At 38.7% G+C, this 13,429-nt stretch overlaps 1 protein-coding gene across 9 annotated transcripts in view; it reads right to left on the reverse strand.

Annotated features, from left to right (window-relative positions):
• Positions 1–13,429, reverse strand: part of ABCG2 (ATP binding cassette subfamily G member 2 (Junior blood group)) — a 135,165-nt gene that overhangs the window by 52,974 nt on the left and 68,762 nt on the right. The window contains exon 1 of one of the 9 annotated variants that reach the window (XM_032400784.1): positions 11,715–11,733. The exons of the other annotated variants lie outside the window; for them this stretch is intronic. The gene's annotated coding sequence lies outside the window, so the exon portion shown is untranslated. Of the gene's footprint in view, positions 1–11,714; positions 11,734–13,429 lie in introns of those variants that run through there. 9 annotated transcript variants of the gene reach the window in all.

The following is a 13,429-nucleotide window of genomic DNA, read 5'->3' on the forward strand; positions in this document are numbered from 1 at the left end:
TATTCTTGCTTTCATGGCAATTATTTATATAAGTTCAATTAGAATCTGTTCCCCTTGTTACAGGACACTATTGGAAACATTGGTTGTATTACCAAGGCTTTGGTTGGAATGTCCTATTTGAGAGAGACATTCATAGACTCAGATATGACCAGCTTTAAGGAAGTATGGTTGACTGAATGGAACCAATAAAGCCCCTTGGAGATGTTGGCCTGATACCTTGCTTACAGAGCTCCCAGCAGCCTTACCAGGTGAGTCAAAAATGTCACTTCCTGGCAGATGCAGGAAACCTCAGGATATTCAGAGGACCTCAAGAAGAGAGGAACTCACTGACATCTAGAGATATTGCAGTAGTATCTGATGGCAAATATTAAGTATTAAAGTGCAATCTGAAATTCCTTATAAAAGTTCCCAAAAAGCAGATTTTAAAAGACCCTATATGTTTAATTACTATTCTTGCTGTACTTATGTAAATAATTAGGCCAAGTTTGTTCAAACTGGACTTATTTTACAAACAAATTAATCTTAATTTGGCTATCTTTGACAGGAATGAAGGTCACTTTTGAGAGAAAGATTATAATTTAACAACACACCTTTGTGGATATTAGATTTAGTTCCAATTAATTATCTTTGAGTGTGTGTTGTTTGCCTATAAAACTGGGTTGGATCCTGGGCACCTGGATGGCTCAGTTGGTTAAGCGACTGCCTTCGGCTCAGGTCATGATCCTGGAGTCCCTGGATCGAGTCCCGCATCGGGCTCCCTGCTCGGCAGGGAGTCTGCTTCTCCCTCTGACCCTCCCCCCTCTCATGTGCTCTCTCTCATTCTCTCTCTCAAATAAATAAATAAAATCTTTAAAAAAAAAAAAAACTGGGTTGGATCCTGAATTCTTCTGATTTCCTCCAATATCTGGCTATGACTCTCCAAACCAAGGTTTCTAATCTTCTCCCATTCTCTTATCTTAAAATCATTAAGAATGAAAACGCCCTTTTTCCTAAAGCCCTACAAACTGAGGCTGGACAACTTGAGATAAACTTTAGAGAAACTGCTGTATTTATATAGTATAATATATACACCATAATATATATAGACCGTCTTAGTGCCTATCACTCAGAAGGATCACCAGAGAGAGACATGCTAACAACAAAGCAGAAAAATCCATCAGATTGCTGCTGCCTGTTCCCATTCCACTTGAGCCTGACATCTAGAAACCTCACTGGCAGCCTTCAGAACTCAGATACTGGGTTTATAATTTGTTCCAACCATTAACCTGGTTTTTCTCTGGTTTCCATAGAAATGCCTCTTAGTAATTTCCCTGATTGCTTGCTGAACAAGGCAGAGTCTATATGACAGCCAATACCCCTTGCCACACCTATATTAACTCCTCCTCGGAAATAAGAACCCATATAAATAAAATTAAACAGTGAACCACTTGGCTACAACAGGCTCTTGACCACCACACTCTTTTCAAGGTGGCTGGGGACTGGTTTAGTGATATTCTCTTGGATAACCATTGGTATCAGATCAATTTTAGAGGGAATGAAAAAATTGGGTTTAACTATACTGTTACTATTGCTTGGAATAGACTTCAGGGTAAAGTTAATGATGTTATATAGTGCCAAACTATGTAGGAAAATATCCAAGTTCTCAGATGAGCAACTACCTCTGATACGCCCTCCATTAAAACAAGGGACCAAAAGTTACATCCTACACCATGTCAAATCCTTTTATTCCAAAGCCCCACTGTGCCCTAAATCAGTCTGAAGCAGTTACAGAAGACAGACCTCTGCCCATGCTCCAGAAAAATGAAATAAAACGTTGACAATGGGGAATTATAGCAGAGAAAAACTTAGCCTGTCTGACTCCATGTTGCTCCTATTTCTCTTGCTGCTGTTACCTATAGGTTAAAACAAAACAACACAACAAAAAAACTTCTGCTTAATCCTGCACATAGGCATATTACAGCTAAGATTTACAAAAATTGCTCTTTATCGGAAACCTACTTCACCTGAGGAGATAAAAGTACCCAGACAGTTCATCATCCCAATCCAAGGTTGAGAAATGACCACAATTCAAGGGAGAATTGAAACTGTGCCCCACAGGGTTAATGAAGTTAAAACTAGCAGAAAGTTTAAAGCTTGTTTTTCAGAGAACTGTTTCCCCCTAATCAGCTGTTGTGTCTTTTCAGACCCCACTAACAAACTCACTAGCTGTCTCTGCAGAAGCCTCGACTCAAGGTCAACTGATATGGTTCCAGCCTATGAATAGCAAGGCCCTGAATTCCATACCTGAGACAATGAGCCCATCCAGGTTGTAACAGCTCTCAGAGCATACCCATAGCCCTAAGATACCCTCCTGGTCAGGGACAGAATTTTCCCTCGTTCTGATGTTAACTGTCCACCCCCAAAGTAAACACGGGAATATATGTTACATATATGTTTGCTCAGTGCATATGTTCCATCTTTCCTTGTAAATAATCATAAATTGCCCTACCCTTTTATCAAGATGTATGTAGAGGATTCTTTGGGTTTTTCTCCTGTCCAATGTCACATTGGTTCCTTCAAACTGTACTTCGTGGAATTCTTTTACTGTCCGTGCCTCTTTGTTATAAACGCTATACCAAATGCAAAACCAGACAACCTAAGCCAAGCACACGTACTATGTTTGCTTGTCAACTGGACTTAATAGAGAACATATATAAATTTTAAGCTTCCCACCACTTACATTACAATAAGTTCCCCACATTAAGAACCCCTAGGTAAGGGCACCTGGGTGGCTCAGTCGTTAAGCGTCTGCCTTCGGCTCAGGTCATGATCCCGGGTCCTGAGATCGAGCCCTGCATCGGGCTCCCTGCTCAGCGGGAAGCCTGCTTCTCCCTCTCCCACTCCCCCTGCTTGTGTTCCCTTTCTAGCTGTGTCTCTCTCTATCAAATAAATAAAATAAATAAATAAATAAAATAAAAATAAAAAAAAAGAACCCTTAGGTAAAAAAAAAACAAACCATATATATATACACATATATATACACACACATATATATACATACATATATATACACACATATATATATATATATAAAATTTTTTTTCATACCTAGCAACAAGGGACTTAAGGGACCCAGGGCAGACAAGCCAGTCACCCTGGCACTAAGAAACATAAAAACATAAAGCTGATCATCAGTGCTGCCTAGGGAAAGATTATTGATCAAAAGGGGGAAATGTAGGGTACATGGCTGGCTTAGCCAGCAGACCATATGACTCTAGATCTTGAGGTCATGAGTTCAAGCCCCACACTGGGTGTAGAGTTTACTTAAAAAAAAAGTTTTTTTTAAAGGGGGAAATGATAAAGGAAATTTTCACCTTTTAATGTTTGTGGGCCCTGCTCTTAGGCTTCCAGGAAGCTACACTTTAACATTTCCCACCAAGGTCAAAAGGACTCAGCAAAACCATACAGCATAGGCTCTCTTTCTGCCTGGAGTACACACTGTGTATATGCTTCATTCAAAAAATTACCAAGGCGTATTCCAAACTAAAGATAAGAAAAACAAAACAAACCTCCATGATTCCCATAAGATTAAAGTCATACAGCTTGTACATGCTAAAAACATAAAATAAAATCTGTGACATTCAAGGAATGTCCTTCATCACCATGATTTGTTTCCCTTTATGTAAAAACCATATACAACCCTGCACCAAATGTTCCTTCCCCGAAGCACTTTCTTCTTTGTGAAGATTATGCATCCCAAGCAGCTATCCTAACTTGGGCTTGAATAAAACTCTTTTCCTTTCTCTTTGAAATTTTCATGTGTCTGTTAGCCATCTGGATGTCTTCTTTGGGAAAATGTCTATTCATGTCTTCTGCCCATATTTTACCTGGATTATTTGTTTTTTGGGTGTTGAGTTTGGTAAGTTCTTTATTTATTTTGAATACTAACCCTTTATCAGATACGTCATTTGCAAATATATGCTCCCATTCTGAAGGTTGCTTTTAGTTTTCTTGATTGTTTCCTTCACTATGCAGAAGATTTTATTTTGGTGAAGTCCCAATAGTTTATTTTTCCTTGTGTTTCCCTTGCCTCAGGAGACATATCTAGTAAGAAGTTGCTATGGCCGATGCAAAGAGGTGACCACCTGTGTTCTCCTCAAGGATTTTGACGGTTTCCTTTCTCAGGTTTAGTCTTTCATCCATTTTGAATTTATTTTTGTGTCTGGTGTAAGTAAGTGGTCCAGTTTCATTCTTCTGCATGTTGCTGTCCAGTTTACCCAACACTACTTGTTGAAGAGACTTCCTGCCATCGGATATTCTTTCCTGCTTTGTCAGAGATTAGTTGACCATATAGTTATGGGTCCATTTCTCGGTTTTCTATTCTGTTCCATGGATCTCTGTGTCTGTTTTAGTGCCAGTACCAAACTGTTTTGATCACTATCCCCTTGTAATATAACTTGGAAGTCTGGAATCATGATGCCTCCAGCTTTGCTTTTCTTTTTCAGGATTGCTTTGGCTATTCAGGGTATTTTGTAGTTCCATACAAATTTTAGGATTGTTTGTTCTAGCTCTGTGAAAAATGCTGTTGGTATTTTGAAGGGGATTGCAGTAAATGTGTAGACTGATTTGGATAATATAGACATTTTAACAATATTTGTTCTTCCAATCCATGAGCATGGAATGTTTTTCCATTTCTTTGTGTCATCTTCAATTTCTTTGGTAAGTGTTCTATAATATTCAGAGTATAGATCTTTTAGCTCTTTGATTAGGTTTATTCCTAGCTATCTTATGGTTTTTGGTGCAATGTTAAATGGGATCAATTCCTTGATTTTTCTTTCTGCTGCTTCATTATTGGTGTAGAGAAATGAAACAGATTTCTGTACATTGATTTTGTATCCTGCAACTTTAATGAATTTGTGTATCAGTTCTAGCAATTTTTTGGTGGAGTCTTCTACATAGAGTGTGTGGGTTTTCTACATAGAGTATGCTGTCTGCAAATAGTGAAAATTTGACTTCTTCCTTGCCAATTTGGATGCGTTTTATTTCCTTTTGTTGTCTGATTGCTGAGGCTAGGCTTTACAGGACTACATTAAATCACAGTGGTGGAAGTGGACATCCTTGTCTTGTTCCTGACCATAGAAGAAAAGCTATCAGTTTCTCCCCACTGAGGATTATTTTAGCTGTGGGTTTTTCATATATGGCCTTTAATGTTGAGGTATATTCCCTCCATCCCTACTTTGTTGAGAGTTTTTATCAAGAAGGGATGCTGTACTTTGTCAAATGCTTTTTCTGCATCTATTGGGAGGTTCATATGGTTCTTATTCTTGCATTTATTAATGTGGTGTATCAGGCTCATTGATTTTCAAATATTGAACCACCCTTGCAGCCCAGGAATAAATCCCACTTGACTGTGGTGAATCATTCTTTTAGTGTACTGTTGGATTCAATTTGCTAGTATTTTGTTGAGAATTTTTGTATCCATGTTCATCAGAGATATTGGCTTGTAGTTCTCTTTTTAGTGGATAAACTAGATTTTAAACCAAAGACTAACAAGAGATGAAGAAGGGCATTATATCATAATAAAGGGGTCTATCTAACAAGAAGATTTAACAATTGTAAATATTTATGTCCCCAACTTGGGAGCACCCAAATATATAAAACAATTAACAAACATAAAGGAACTCATTGATAATAATGTAATAATAATAGGGGACTTTAACACCCCATTTACATCAATGGACAGATCATCTAAGCAGAAAATCAGCAAGGAAACAATGGCTTTGAATGACACACTGGACCAGATGGGCTTAACAGATTTATTCAGAACATTTCATCCTAAAGCAGCAGAATACACATTCTTTTAAAGTGCTCATGGGACATTCTCCAGAACAGATCAAATACTAGATCACAAATCAGGCTTCACCAAGTACAAAAAAGACTGAGGTCATACCATGCATATTTTCAGACCACAATGCTATGAAACTTGAAGCCAATCACAAGAAAAAATTTGGAAAGACCACAGATACATGGAGGCTAAAGAACATTCAACTAAAGAATGAATGGATCAACCAGAAAATTCAAGAAGAAAGAAAAAAATACATGGAAACAAATGAAAACGAACACATGACACTCCGAAACCCCTGGGATGCAGCAAAAGCAGTCATAAGAGGGAAGTACATCGCAATACAGGCCTACCTCAAGAAAAATCTCAAATACGCCACCTAACTTTACACCTAAAGGAGCTTGAAAAAGAACAAATAAAGCCTAAAGCCTGCAGAAGAAGGGAAATAATAAAGATCAAAGCAGAAATAAATGATATAGAAACAAAGAAAAAAACAAAACAGGAGAACAGATCAATGAAACCAGAAGCTGGTTCTTTGAAAAAATTAGTAAAATCGATAAACCTGTAGTCAAACTAATCAAAAAGAAGAGAAAGGACCCAAATAAAAAAAATCACAAATGAGAGAGAAGAAATAACAACCAACACCACAAAAATGCAAACAATTATAAGAGAATATTATGAAAAATTATATGCCAACAAATTGAGCATTCTACCAAACATTTAAATAAGAGTTAATACCTATCCTTCTCAAACTATTACAAAATATTATATGCCAAGAAATTGAGCATGGTTTCATGTGGCCTCACAGGGGAATTCTACTAAATGAGTAGAATTCTATTAAATGAGTTAATACCTATTCTTCTCAAACTATTTCAAAAAATATAAATGGAAGGAAAACTTCCAAACTCATTCTATGAAGCCAGCATTACCCTGATTCCAAAACCAGACAAAGACTCCCCTTCAAATTTTTAAAAAGGTTTGTTCATTTTGCGTCAACACCTCCTAGGGCTACAGAGGTGAAATTTGGAGTTGCAAGTTAGCAGTTGGAAACCTTAAGCTTTTGAGGTCCCAGAAGGGCTATGCCCTGAGAATACAGACAACCCAGAAACAGATCAACTTCTACTCAATCAAAGTGATCCATTCATACTTGATTTGCATGCAAGAAGAAAGTTAAATCCACTCTGAAAGATATCATCCTCCCAATTTTCAATCAAAAATTACCAGACATGCCAGAAAATAGGACCTAATGTTCTAAAAACAAGAAAATAGAAATAGACCCACAGGTAATGCAGACTAGAGTCATCAGACATTGACATATCTTTATAGATATATAATATCTTTATCTTTAAGAAAATGAACGAAAAAATAGTCACCAAAGAACTAGAATCTATATTTAAAACAAAACAAAACAAAAATCAACAGATGAGTTTAATAGCAGTTTAGGCACAGATTAGAAAACAGAATTAGTGGAACTGGTAGACTAGTATGCAGAAAACATCCAGATTAAACCATGGATGAAAATTATCAACATGGGGGGGGTCCTCCAGACTGAAAAGGATGAAAATTACATAAAAGAGCCTAAGAGGGGTGCCTGGGTGGCGCAGTCAGTTAAGAATCCAACTGTTGGCTTCGAATCAGGTCATGATCTCAGGGTCATGAGAATGAGCCCCATGTTGGGCTCCATGCCTAGCACGGAGTCTGCTTGAGACTCTCTCCTCTGCACCCCTCCTGCTCATGCTCGCTCTTTCTCTCTAAAACAAATAAATCTTCAAAAAAAAAAAAAAAAAGGAGCCTAAGAAACATATGGGATATGATGAAAACGTTCTGGCATACATGTAACTGGAGACCTGGGAGTGGAAAAACTGAAGCAGAATCAACATTTTAAGGAATAGTGACCACGCATTTTCTAAAACTGATGAGGTTATTAAGCCACATAGTAAAGAAGCTCTAGGAACATCAAAGCAGGATAAATAAAAGAAAACCACACCTGGGCATATTGTAGTAAAGCTGCTAGAAACCAAAGTAAGAGCGAAGTAATGTTTCTCTACCCAAAGCCTGCTCCATTGCTATCACAGGTATAACACTCTATTCAGTTTTAGGAACGGGAAAAGTGGGAACCACCTAAAGATTGGCACCGAGAAAAAATTAAAGGTAAATAGCTTAGTTTGGTTTTTTTTTTTTTTTTAACATTTTATTTATTTATTTGAGAGAGACAGAAAGTGAGAGAGAGGATGAGAGTGGGGTGAGGAGCAGAGGGAGAAGCAGACTCCTCGCTGAGCAGGGAGCCCGATGTGGGGCTCGATCCCGGGACTCTGGGATCATGACCTGAGTAGAAGGCAGACGCTTAACTGACTGAGCCACCCAGGCGCCCCTAAATAGCTTAGTTTTAATCTGTGAACACAATGAATGGTAATAATTAGCCAAAATCCTAGTCTCTTAAATAGGTGAAAACAGTGAAAACAAAAGTACAAGGTACAAGTAATTTATAACCCTTACATCTTGACTTTATAAATTTCTTGAGCTATCTCTCCATGTCTTCAGAAGCCAAAATATGCCAGTTCTAATGCCAGCAATCACTTCTATTACCATCCCCATTTGAGGTTTAGCACTGAGAAAGCCACTAATCTTTTCCTAAGACTCATAAAGAGAATCAAATAACGTACCAAATTTAAACAGGACATTGGCTCAAGATGAAAATCTCTAAGAGATTTTTTGTGAGATTTTCTGCTAATAAAAGGCACCAACTGGAACTAAAGTGCCCCAAAGACTACCCATGCCCATGCAAGGAAGATGGCTAAAATTTACCAATACGATCACATTTTAGAAGTGTGTGCATACAAAGAGTGTCCTCATTGTGATGGGATTAAGTTTGTGATTCACACTGTGTAGAAGCTGCACAGTTCTTCAGTAGGATTCCAACAATCTTCCTCTGGGAGACAGCAGGGCTTCAGAAATTCATGAGTCACACATCAAGAGATTAGACAGGTATTAACTAAGGCACACCATCAAGCTAGAGCACATTGTACACATACATAGAAAAAAGACAACAAACTTTTTATTTCTAACACCAATATGGAACAATGCATTACTCCAAGACGAAACGAAAAATATATAGTAATAATTATAAAATAAAGAAAATACAACAACCTCAGCACCATATTAACCTCAAAGTGCTTGATCTCCAGTTAAGACCGTATACTGGGTTTAGAGGAGTCACCAAAAGTAACTGCCTCTAAGTAAACATTGATCTTTCCCTATGGTCAGAAGCTTTCTGGACATATGCATTGCTACCACTGGATTAGCATTATCTTCTTTAGTATATAACAAACAACCTAAATCACATCTAGATTTCCCTATCACAAAAATCACATTCCCACCTTGTTGCTGCTTCCCTCCTTCCGGAGCATCTGCTGGTCCTAATTGCATTCTTATCCCTTTCTGTATCCTAGACCTACTGCAAAAATGTTTATTTTTAAAGATTTATTTATTTATTAGAGAGAGAAAGAGAGAGAGCGTGGCGGGGAGGGCAGAGAGAGAGGGAGAGTGAGATCCAAGCAGACTCCATGCTGAGTGTGGAGCCTGATGGGGGTCTCAATCTCACGACCCTGAGATCATGACCTGAGCTGAAACCAGGAGTCGGATGCTCAATCAACTACACCACCCAGATGTCCCCAAAAACATTTACTAAGCTACAATTTTTACAATATTTTAACTCTATTCTGAGATTGGTCTACAAATATCTTTTTTTTTTTAAGATTTTATTTATTTATTTAATAGAGACACAGCGAGAGAGGGAACACAAGCAGGAGCAGTGGGGGAAGAAGAAGCAGGCTTCCCGCAGAGCAGGGAGCCGATGCGGCGCTCGATCCCAGGACCGTGGGATCATGACCTGAGCCGAGGCAGACGACTGAGCCACCCAGGCTCCCCTACAAATATCTTTATATAACATTGAAGCCAGTGATTTAATAAATAAGAGGCATGTATGTATCACTTTGCAAAAAAATAACCCTTATACATTTATGTCTATATATATTTGTAGAGTCAGTTTCCCAAGACCAATGGAACTAAAGTGTGCACACAGCACAAACACACACACACACACACCACCATATTCAAATCAAATGTATTTATATTGTCAAATTAGATGCTATAAAATTTATAATCAGATACACAAAAGATGAATTATGAATACACTATTGATAATGGGTACAATAACATAATAAAGATAAAAAGAAGCATCGCTGAAATAGGACAATGAAACAAGCCCAGTCTGGGAGTCTAGGCCCCCACAGCATTGCAGCAGAGTGATCTGGGAAACATGGAGTGAAGGACAAGGTCAGCCAGACAGAGCCGCAGAGACCCCATCATGGAAGGTATGTACAATCAGTGAGAAGCTGCTGAGGCCTTTTAGGCAGGACTTCTGATCTTAACTATGTTTTTAAATGACCACTCTGGCAGGTGTATGGCAAGCAAGCAGCAAGGGCCATTTAGAAGAAAGCAGGTGAGACCTGCTTGGACAAGGGGATGAGCCTCAGTAATGACAGAGGGGACATCAAAAAATCAAGGACTCACTTCCAACCTGGTAAGTTTTAGATGTCTGTAAGACATCTGAGAGAGAGAGACAGAGATCTTTGGTTAAAAACTGAGAATGATAAACAAGACTCTGTGGATGGCAAACCACCCCACCCTCTTGGGGTCTTCCTTATGCAATAATGTATTGCTTTTTGATTCTTTAAAAAACACCACAGACCCACATTTGATTGAGCATGCAAGTGTAAGCTTTTTCCAAGAGGCACTGACGGATTTACACTGTCACACACAATTGTAAAGTTTAGGATCTTGGCAGCTACAGTGAATTTCAAAATCCAAATAGATCTTTGTCCTTGGCCTGCCTCCTCAGCCCCTTGATCTTGTGCTCCCTGCTATCGAAGTCCTGCATACGCACAACCTTGGAAGTGTAGGGACACTACACTGTCTTCTCACCCACCTAATTTTTCATCTTTCATCCATCTCCTATCATTCTAGCCCACTCCCTTTATTTATCACAGGACAACACCCCTAGGACTCCCTCTGTTCCCACACAAAGTTAACCCTCTACTCTCCTTATAATTTGAAGACATTTTGCACATCACAAAGATAGGACCTGTGTATATGTCCCCTTCACATATATTCAGCCATTAGTCAAGATATAATTTAGTTAAGCCACTTAACAACAATAAAATTCCCGCTTTCTTATTAGAGCCTAAAAAATAAAAGTTTGTGTGTTCATTCTGTTGGTTTTGTAAGCACGTACAGGTCATTATTTGAGAAAAACTGAGAACTTTTAAACTACACCCTGACAATTTTATTTATTTCCCATAAAAGACTAAACCTAAACTGGCAACTACAATGAGGTCCTCTATAACGTTTGAAATTTAAAGCATTATCCCTCTTGTAGAAATGCACTTCCTAGGTCACAAAATTTATTAAACTTAAAAAGCCCAAAGTAACTCCAGTAACATACTTAGTGTCCAGATCTTGGTTTCTCAAAAAAAGGAGCCAGAGTGTCTTGGAGAAATGGGTGATTCCAGGGTTGGGACATGGAAAATATAAAACGAGCCTGGAGCATTCTGTGGTACCAGAAAGTAAGGATAAAGCTTTAGAGTGGGGGGAGCAAGGGGGCAAGTGGTACGTTAAAAGGGCACAGAGGCCAACCTAAAGAAAGTTCTAGTGGCCAAAGCTGGAACAGTTTGAGCAGCAAGTTAAATAAAAACCCATAAAATAACAAATATCCATGAATCTATACTGATACAAATAGTTGAATAAATAAATGGGGAAGAAGAATTCTAATCAGTAAACATAGAAGAAATGAGAAAAAAAAATGTTTAATCAGAACAATATAGTACAGGGGTACCTGGGTAGCTCAGTCAGTTAAGTGCCCGACTCTTGGTTTCAGCTCGGGTTGTGATCTCTCAGTTGTGGGATCGAGCCCCATGTCGGGCTTCACGCTCAGCGCAGAGTCTCTTTCAGATGGTCTCTCTCCTCTCCCTCTGCCCCTCCCCGCTCGTGCTCTCTCTCTCAAATAAATAAAATCTTTTAAATAAATAAATAAGAACAATATAGTACAATGTACATCAAGTTCCACCAATGGATGATAAAATTAGTGAATTAAAGTTTATGGAGAAACAGGATCTTTGCACAGCCCAAGTTGTTCTTCCAAGCTATCTACTAATTACAAAGAGAAAAATAACTTTCCACTGGGGACCAGGCAAATAGCACCTTAATCAAGGTTTACATCAGCAAAAAGACGTCTTGTGTCCCAGACGTGATGCACTGAGATTCCTTCTGGTATTTTTCCCCAAAATGCATAACTTCAATCTAATCATGAGAAAACCTCAAGTACTAATTGAGGAACAGTCTACAAAATAACTGACCAGTACTCTTCACAAGTTCATAGACTGGATCCTGAACAGAAAAAGGATAGTGAAAAGCCAGTGAAATCCAAATAAGTCTATAGCATTGATAACAGTATTATAATATCGCACCAAGGTGAATCTATTAGTTTTGACAATTTTACTACAATTAATACAAGATGTTATGGGAACTCTCTGTACTCTATTTTTCTGCAACTTTTCAGTTAGCCTACAAATTACTTCAAAACAGCAAATTAAAATCAATAATGAAAGAACCCCAACATTTTTTCAATATTTATACTGAAAGCATAATGTCAGACTTAAAATGCCACCTTTGGGGCACCTGGGTGGCTCAGTCGGTTAAGTGTCCAGCTCTTGGTTTCAGTTCAGGGCATGATCTCAGGGTCGTGAGATCGAGACCCGCGTCAGTTCTCTACACTCAGCAAAGAGTCAGCTTGAGATTTTCTCTCCTTCTCCCCGTTTCTCCCGCTTGTGCTCTCTTGTTCTCTCTCTCTCTCTCTCAAATAAATAAATCTTTAAAAAGAAAATGGGCCATCTGTGCTCTTGAAAACTTCATCAAGAGCTATACAAACCCAGTCACCGCTATATGCATTCTGAAAAGCATGGTTTTATAAAGAATAACACAACAATAACATCTTTTTCTTCTTACCCTGGCATATTTATGAGTAGCTGAAATTCAAATGATATGAGAGTTGTGAGATCCTCCTAAAAGCCAAGCTTTCCAGGCTAACTCTATTACACTGAGAAGGAAGGAAGAGCAGGAAGCTTACCTTTTGTAAACTCTTCTCCAGAAGTGATTTGCCCCTCTTCCTTATGATGAGGGAGCAGAAGGTAAGCTGAGGACAAAGCACAAGCTGACACCCTGCAACCCCCCCCCATACACTCCCAGGCGGGATATGTGTGACATTCTTCCAGGAGGCTCCCAACTATTTTATGCCTTGCTAGAGGGAAAAACAACCTTAACTTGACAATGGCAAGGCCTCTAGGATCTTGCAGGTCCTCTTTAGCATATGAAAGTTCTTTTGAAAACCTCCCTTTTTCCTTACCTCCCCCAACCCCATAGTACAAAATCAATTGTACCTCCCAACCCCAGTGCAGCTGTCTGCCCCCAGGGTCCTGTCCCCGTGCTTTCATAAAACCACCATTTTGGACCAAAGACATCTCAGGAATTCTTTCTTGGTCGTCGGCTCCGAAC

The sequence above is a fragment of the Phoca vitulina genome, unplaced genomic scaffold, assembly GCF_004348235.1.
Source record: "Phoca vitulina isolate PV1807 unplaced genomic scaffold, GSC_HSeal_1.0 scaffold3, whole genome shotgun sequence".
Classification (NCBI taxonomy): domain Eukaryota; kingdom Metazoa; phylum Chordata; class Mammalia; order Carnivora; family Phocidae; genus Phoca; species Phoca vitulina.